We start from the raw sequence: 9,361 nt of genomic DNA on the forward strand, positions 1-9,361 counted from the left end.
GCTCTCATGTGGACACTGATGTAAGGGAGGACTCAGATGGAAACCCTGTTATAAGTAGGGACCCTGATTTAAGGAAACTTTGATGGGGATTCTGATGGAAGAGGGGGCCTGATTCTCATGAGGAGCCAGAAGTAAGAGGGGGATCTCTGAAGGGGACCCAGATTTGAAGGGGGACACTCATAGGAACCCTGATGTAAGGTGGGATTCATAAGGGGACTGTGATGTATGTAGGGACCCCCATGTAAGGAGGGATTTGATGGGGACCCTGATGTAAGGAGGTGGCTCTGATGAGGACTCTAATGTAAGGGGGGCCGTGATGAGGACCCTAATGTAAGGGGGGCTGTGATGAGGACCCTAATGTAAGGGGGGCTCTGATGAGAACCCTAACGTAAGGGGGGCTCTGATGGGGACCTGACAAAAAGGGGGACTCTGATGAGGACCCTTATGTAAGGGAGGCTCTGATGCGGGGGGGGGGCACTGATGAGAAAGGTGCAGACTGAATTTATTTTTGGTCATCCTTTATTAATGGCTCAAGATTATTTAAAATGTCTTTGCTTTGTTGTTACTGAAGTTCTTTCTCTGTTCCGAATCATATCATGTCAATTACACAAAAACAAAGCTTACTTATTCATTTAAATGTATTATCAATTTATAAAGCTGATTTTTTTTTAGCCTGTGAATATTTGTATAGTATACAGTGTGACTCTTATACTGAAAAGTTTGGCGACCCCTGCACTAAGGCAACACAGCTCCACTGCACATGCAGTGCAACACAATGCAGCATATCTATTCCTGTGCATAGGCAACGTATTCACAGTCAATGGGCAGCCTTAAAGGGGAGCTTTACCCATAACTTGATAAAAAATTATATTCTTTAGCAAGGAACAAACATTCCACATTAATAATTATGCAACCAAAATTAGTGTGTGCTGTAAATTGCCTCCAGCTTTGTTCCTGTTTTTTCTTGCTGGAGGCTGTCATTTTCCTGAAGCCCAGATCCACTGAACAGCAGTAAATCATAAAGTGGAACTAAACCCATCAATTTAACGGTTTAAAAAAGCAGTTAAATTCCTGGGATCGTTAACTGTCACATCTCCTTGTATCCTCATCCAAACTGTCAAACCATCAAATGGCTGGCGTCATAACTGATCACATGTGCAGCACCTTGGCAGATCAAACAGAACCAGCTTCCTTGGCTGTAGAAGCAGCTTCCATCGGCTCCGCTGCTTGCCCCCTGGAGCCGATGCGAGTGCCTGGAGGTCACAATCAGCGCCGGGCTCCTGCGATCGCTGCTGGCACACTGAGAACCAGGAACTCTGTGTATAAACACAGTTTCCTGTTCTCTGAGGAGAGAAGAGACTGATTGTCTGTTCATACAGAGTATGAACAGCGATCTGTCATCTCCTCTACACAGTCCCCTCCCCCCTTCAGATAGCCCCCTAGTGTGAACCCCTTCCCTGCCAGTGACATTTTTACAGTAATCAATGCATTTTATAGCACTGATCGCTGTATAACTGTCAATGGTCACAAAAATGTGTCAAAATTGTCCGATGTGTCCACCATAATGTCGCAGTCCTGATAAAAATCGCTGATCGCCGCCATTACTAGTAAAAAAATAAATAATAATAATAAAAATGCCATAAAAAATCCCCTATTTTGTAGACGCTATAACTTTTGCACAAACCAATCAATACACGCTTATTGTGTTTTTTTTTACCAAAAATATGTAGAATACGTATCGGCCTAAACTGAGGAAAAAATTTGTTTTTTTTTATTTATTTTTTGGATATTTATTATAGCAAAAAGTAAAAAACATTGTGTTTTTTATTTTCAAAATTGTTGTTTTCTTTTGTTTATAGCGCAAAAAATAAAAACTGCAGAGGTGATCAAATACCACCAAAAGAAAGCTCTATTTGTGGGGAAAAAAAGGACATCAATTTTGTTTGGGTAAAAAGCTGCATGCCCGCGCAATTGTCAGTTAAAGTGACGCAGTGCCGTATCGCAACAAATGGCCTGGTCAGGAAGGCGGTTAATCCTTCCAGTGCTGAAGTGGTTAAGAAAGCTTTGTTTAAGCTTTCTAAAGTAACATTCAGCGCCAGTCTGTAAATGTTGAACACATATTTTAATGGGAGTGCTGACTGCCACTTTAAGCAAGCTGTTAGCAGGCTTTCAACAAGCTTCAATAAGCGCTGAAGCCTGCTAGTAGCTTCTTTAAAAGTGGCAATCAGCACTCCCGTTAGGATCTGTGTTCAACATTTACCAACTGGAGCCGAATGGTACTTTAAAAGCTTTAACAAAGCATAAAAACAATACATATCGGCCTAAACTGAGGGGGAAAAAAAATGTTTTATATATTTTTTGGGGGATATTTATTATAGCAAAATGTAAAACATATTGTTTTTTTTTTTCAAAATCGTCGCTCTTTTTTTGTTTGTAGCACAAAAAATAAAAAACGCAGAGGTGATCAAATACAATCAAAAGAAATCTCTATTTGTGGGGGAAAAAGGGCGTCAATTTTGTTTGGGTGCAACGTCGCACGACCGCGCAATTGTCAGTTAAAGCGACGCAGTTCCGAATCGCAAAAGGTGCTGTGGTCAGGAAGGAGGTAAAATCTTCCGGGGCTGAAGCGGTTAATGTTAGTGCTTCTAAAATGTAACCTCTAAAAAATTTTCATAAAATTTTTTTTTTTTCCAGGTACTTACCCTTGTGGAGCGAATATATGTGATTATCATGTCTCTGTGTCCAATAAAACTGCGCAGAAGTGACTGTAAAATGACGCATAGCCGGGTAATGTATTTGCATGTGCAAATATTTTTTATTATTTAGCATTCTGGTAAATCGCTTTGCATGCTGGGAGCCTCACTAATTACAAACACTGCGTAAGCAAAGCGCTGGGAAAGCGCATAGGTTTGAAATGATGTTCAATTGTCCTTTTTTTTTTTATTCATACACCTCCTACCTATGTACGTAGCCTGAATTCAACACTTCATTTCATTTAATCTCTTTTTTTATTGAGTTTTCAGAAAATGGGAATACAATTACAATTGTACATATTGTCATAAAGAACACATTGAAAAAAAAAAAGGGCTGTAAGTACATTTAAATCACAGCTTAATTTAGAGTTAATTTGGCTAATTGCATTTTAATCCTTTTCTCGTCTTGGTATTCTTCCTTCAAACAAAGCTTGATCCTTTTTTTTTTTTTTTTTGTCTTCAGCACATTTCTTCCATTTTCTAAATTGCATTTGTCAGTGGTCATTGCACGCACCTCAGATGATTTCTGTAAACGGGTCGCACGGTATTATTATAAAGAAAGCTGCAGATTCAAAAAATATTAAAAATTACTTCTGGTCGTTACAGTTACATGTTAAAGAGGAACTGCAGTCTGCTCACATAATCTGTAAAAAAAAAACAAAAAAACATCTTTGCCATTCTGAAGCTTCCCTCTAACTACTTTGCATATTATTTTATATATACAGTGATCCTGTACTCAGCAGATATGCTGCAGAAATCTCCCTCCACTGAGTCTGGCTGCAGCCATTTTAACTGTGGGCAGCTGAAGCTGCTGACTGTTCACTTCCTGGATTTACACAGACACACACCTCCAGCTCTGCAGTTCTCATTGGCCCTCTTATGACTAATCCCCCCCCCCCCTTCCTGGAAAACTCTCAGGAGAGTGAGAGAGAGAGCTGTGCATGATGTCATAAGCTTAGGGTAATGATCAGATAAGAAACAGGAAGTGGGCTGTATAAGGGATTTACTGGAAGAAAAAAAATGTTTTACTATCCAAAGTTAAAACAACAACAAGGGCAGAAGATTTAATAGATGGAAAGATGAAAAAATGACTGTAGGTCCGCTTTAAAGTGGGACTAAGCTCTCTCAATCAATGTGAACTACTTGTAATCCTTATGCTAGCATTCTTAACCACTTGCCGACCGAGGTCGGCAAATATACGTCGGCAGAATGGCACCGCTAGGCAAAGTAACGTACCCGTACATTACTTTGAATTTCCCACCATGCGCGCACGCACCTGCGGCGAGCCCCGTGACCGTGCCCGCGGGACCTGCGGAATCGATGTCCGCAGGGATACCCGTGATCGTGTCATCGAGCTCAAGAACGGGGAGATGCCGATGTAAACAGCATCTCCCTATTCTGCCTAATGACAGGACACCGATCGTCTGCTCCCTGTCATCAGGAGCAGCGATCAGTGTGATGTCACACACAGCCCCTCCCCCAGACAGTTATAAACACTCCCCTAGGACACACTTAACCCCTCCCTGTCCCCTAGTGGTTAACCCCTTCACTGCCAGTGACAGTTTTACAGTAATCAATTCAATTTTGTAGCATTGATGGCTGTATTAATGACAATGGTCCCAAAAATGTGTCAAAATTGTCCGATGCGTCCGCCATAATGTTGCAGTCACGATAAAAAAACCTGATCGCTGCCATTACTAGTAAAAAAAAAAAATATTAATAAAAGTGCCATAAATCTTTTCCCTATTTTGTAAACGCTATAACTTTTGCACAAACCAATCAATAAAGGCTTATTACGATTATTTTTTTTTTTTTACCAAAAATATGTAGAAGAATACGTATCGGCCTAAACTGAGGAAAAACATTTTTTTTATATATTTTTGGGGGATATTTATTATAGCAAAAAGTAAAAAAGAATGTGTTTTTTTTTCAAAATTGTCGCTCTTTTTTTGTTTATAGCACACAAAATAAAAACCGCAGAGGTAATCAAATACCACTAAAAGAAAGCTCTATTTGTGGGAAAAAAGGACATCAATTTTGTTTGGGAGCCACGTCACACGACCGCGCAATTGTCAGTTACAGCGACACTGTGCCGTATCGCAAAAAGTGCTCTGGTCAGGAAAGGGGTAAATTCTTCCAGGGCTGAATCGGTTAATCTAGTAATCCTTAAGCTAGCATTAGTAAATAGATAGGAAGGTATATTATATTTAAAATGATTCCAAAATGTTTTATTTATTTTTTAAGTAAGTAACAAATATGAATACCTCCCAACTGTCCCTGAATTCGAGGGACTGTCCCTGATTTGGAGCGATGTCCCTCTGTCCCTCATTCCTCCTCATTTGTCCCTCATTTTGGTCTGATCCATATAGTTGTATATAAAATGCACTTTTTATCCTACGAAAAGTGTTTCCCAGCACTAAACCTTTCATTAAATTCTAAATTGCTGCATTTGTACATTTTAAAAGCCGATATAAAGGAATAATGGTAAATAAAAGCACTTGTGGATTTAATTAACCTTTTTTTGGGTTAATTCTCCTTTAAGGGGGTATGACAGGGGGCGTGTCCTATGCCTACATACATTTACTAGTAGGTGTCCCTCATTCCCATCTCAAAATGTTGGGAAGTATGAATATGTTATACTTACCTGTTCTGTGTAATGGTTTTGCACAGGGCAGGCCTGATCCTCTTCTTTCTTTGGGTACCCAGCTGGCGGTCCTGGCTCCTCCCCTCTGCCAAGTACCCCCCCAATAGCAAGCCTCTTGCTATGGGGGCCCTCCTGAGCTGTGCTCCTGTGAATGGACATTGTCCATTCACACACAGAGAGAGGCTCACTCCCTCTCTCCTCAATGGCTCACTGGTTGTTATTGACAGCAGCAGGAGCCAATGGCGCACAGGAGAGCTGACCTGCTGCCGTATAACAACAATGGCTGGTCGGCAAATGGTTAAAGCGTGACATGTTAGGTATTTATTTAATCGGCGTAACATCATCTTTCACATTATACCAAAAAATTGGGCTAACTTTACTGGGTTTTTTTGTTTTGTTTTTATTCATCACAGTGTATTTTTTTTCCCGAAAAAAATTGCGTTTGAAAGACCGCTGCGCAAATACAGCGTGCCATAAAATATTGCAATGATCGCCATTATATTCTCTAGGGTCTCTGCTTAAAATAAAAATATATACATATCTATCTATCTATCTATCTATCTATCTATCTATATATATATATATATATATATATATATATATATATATATAAAATGTTTGGGGGTTCTAAGTAATTTTCTTGCAAAAAATACAGATTTTTACTTGTAAACAACAAATGTCAGAAAAATGCCTGGTCTTAAAGTGGGGACATGAAGTCTCTGCATCATTGTTGGTCAGCATCATCTTTCACATTATACCAAAAAATTTGGCTAAATTTACTGTTTTTATTTTTTATTTTATTTTATTCATTAAAGTGTATTAATTTCCCCCAACAAAATTGCGCTTGAAAGACCGCTTCGCAAATACAGTGTGCCATAAAATATTACAATGATCGCCATTATATTCTCTAGGGTCTCTGCTTATAAAAAATAAATAAATATATATATATATATATATATATATATATATATATATATATATATATATATATATATATATATATATATATATATAAAATGTTTGGGGGTTCTAAGTAATTTTATTGCAAAAAATACAGATTTTTACTTGTAAACAACAAATGTCAGAAAAACGCCTGGTCTTAAAGTGGGGACATGAAGTCTCTGCATCATTGTTGGTCAACATCATCTTTCACATTATACCAAAAAATTGGGCTAAACTTACTGTGTTTATTTTATTTTATTTTATTTTATTCATTAAAGTGTATTAATTTTCCCCAAAAAATTGCACTTGAAAGACCGCTTCGCAAATACAGCGTGCCATAAAATGTAACAATGATCGTCATTATATTCTCTAGGGTCTCTGCTTAAAAAAAAAAAAAAAAAAAAAATTATATATATATATATATATATATATATATATATATATATATATATATATATATATATATATATATATATATATATATATATTAAAAAAATGTTTGGGGGTTCTAAGTAATTTTCTTGCAAAAAATACAGATTTTTACTTTTAAACAACAAATGTCAGAAAAACGCCTGGTCTTAAAGTGGGGACATGAAGTCTCTGTGTCATCGTTGCTCCCTGCCAACCACCATACCACAGGAAGGAGAAGAATGGGACTGCAACGCTACATTATTTTCCTATAAAAAAAAAAGATTTTGGTTAAAACATACTTATAAACAGTGTACATTGTCCAGGGGTACGGGACTGGAGGAAAGGGTTTCTGTGTTTTTTGGGGTGTTGGTAGCCATGTTAGTGCCATTGCAAAAAAACAATTGAGTAATGTCCATGATACTTTTTTTTTATTCCCATGTTGACACTCAGGGCAGAGTGTTAGATGTACTGGCAGATTTAGATACACTAATAAATTGAAGCCAGACTCCAGCTCACACTTTATAAGCAGTTACAGTAACTTTTTTTTTTCTTTTTAATTTTGGGATAAAGGTATTACATAAATAAATAAAAGCTGATCATTTTAAGCACCCCTGTCAGTGTTAAATGGTTTGTCTCAACAAACTAACTGCTACATTTGCAAGAGAGCTTGTTCTTTTGAAAAAACAAACAAACAGACTTACGGGCAGGATCGCCAGATGAAAATAAAGGAAAGAAACCCTAAAAAAAGGAAAGGGATGCAGGCATCACATCTTAGAACTGGTAGCTGCAATATATTAAATGCTTGCTTTGGGGTTTATTAAAGCTTTAATTCAGCAGCTAGGCATGCTGTATGGATGGCTCAGGAAAAAAGATAAGTACTGACAGTAGTAATACCTATACTGACCACTAGAGGGGGGCACAACAAAGAGAATGGTGTGCTTCAATTATACATGATTAGATGGTTAATTTAATACATATACGCTGGTGGTAAAAGGAAGTGCACATACTGACAGCACTGTACCACATACTATAATTTTTTTATACAGATTATACCATGGAAACATTGCTTTTACAAAACTTTTAGTTAAAGGTGATCTATACTTGTTTTGAACAGAGTGGCAAAGGGTTAAAACCTTGTTTTTTTATTGCTGTATGTCTTCCCCTATGGAAGATTTTTGCTCACTTCCTTACCCGGAAGAGGGGGAACCTTTTGCTATAATAAATAACCCCAAAAATAAAAAAATAAAACAAATTTCTTCATCAGTTTAGGCTAATATGTATTCTTCTACATATTTTTGGTAAAAAAAAAAAAAAAATTGCAAAAAGCATATATTGATTGGTTTGCGCAAAAGTTATAGTGTCTACAAGATAGGGGATACATTTAAGGCATTTTTAGTACTTTTTTTTTTACTAGTAATGGCGGCGATCTACGATTTTTAGCGCCGGACAGATCGGACACTTTTGACACTTTTTTGGGACCATTGACATTTAAACAGCGATCAGAGCTAAAAATAGGCACTTGATACTGTATAAATGTCACTGGCAGGGAAGGGGTTAACACTAGGGGGTGATCAAGGGGTTAAGTGTTCCCTAGGGAGGTGTTTCTAACTCTGGGGGGAGTGTACTGACTGGAGGAGGAGAGAGATCGCTGTTCCTGATCACTTGGAACAGCAGATCTCTCTCTACTTTCTTGAAAGAACGGGTCTCTGTCTGTTTACATTAATAGATCCCCATTCTTGCTCACTGAGGAGCGATCGTGGTTGGCTGGCGAGCAGCGCGACCGCTGGCCATGCGCATCGGCTCCGACGTCCCCTGTAGCTTCTTACAGTGCCGGTGATCGGCAAGTAGTTAAAGTGGTTGTAAACCTTTCCATATACCCAGTGAAGTGACTGGCCTCAGGTGATACCCAGAGATGAAACAAATCCTCCTACATAAGTTGTACCTCTTTATCTGCAATTTTCTCTATAGCATTTCAAAATCCAGAATTTATAAAGCTTGTCTGAGCTTTTAAAAAACAGGGACGAGAGCTGAAATTACACACTGCATAGCTCAGAGGGAAGAGCTCTGATAGCTAATTGGAGGGAAAGGACCCCTCCCCCCCCACCCCCCTTCATACAGCACACAGGAACAGAGCTAAGTCTGTCAATCACAGGCTGGGTGTTGGAGCTCCCTCCACTGTCACCATTTTTCTCTTGGTGTCAGGAAAACGTGTCAGAAGAGGTTTATGCAGATAGCAGAGGAACGAAGGCGCAGACAGAAATGACAGAAATGGCACTCCTAACTCTCCCCTGCAGCAGCAGCTCACTGACATACAGCAGCTGCAGCTGCAGGATCACGTGATCGGACCAGAGCGGATTAAAAATAGGTAAGTACACAGATCTTTTTTTTTTACAGGTTATGCAGGATAGGTGGGAGGAGGAGGGGGGGGGCATTTTTAAAAATAATTTTAGTTAGGATTTTTTTTTTTTCAACTTAAAGCAATATTAAAGACTTTTTTTTTTTTTTTAAATAACAAACATGTTATACTTACCTGCTCTGTGCAGCAGTTTTGCACAGAGCAGCCCCGATCCTCCTCTACTCGGGTACCTCGCCAACACGCTCCTGCCTCTTC

Source organism: Lithobates pipiens, unplaced genomic scaffold (genome assembly GCF_037356315.1).
Source record: "Lithobates pipiens isolate NorthernLeopardFrog02 unplaced genomic scaffold, aLitPip1_a1.2 Scaffold_28, whole genome shotgun sequence".
NCBI lineage: Eukaryota > Metazoa > Chordata > Amphibia > Anura > Ranidae > Lithobates > Lithobates pipiens.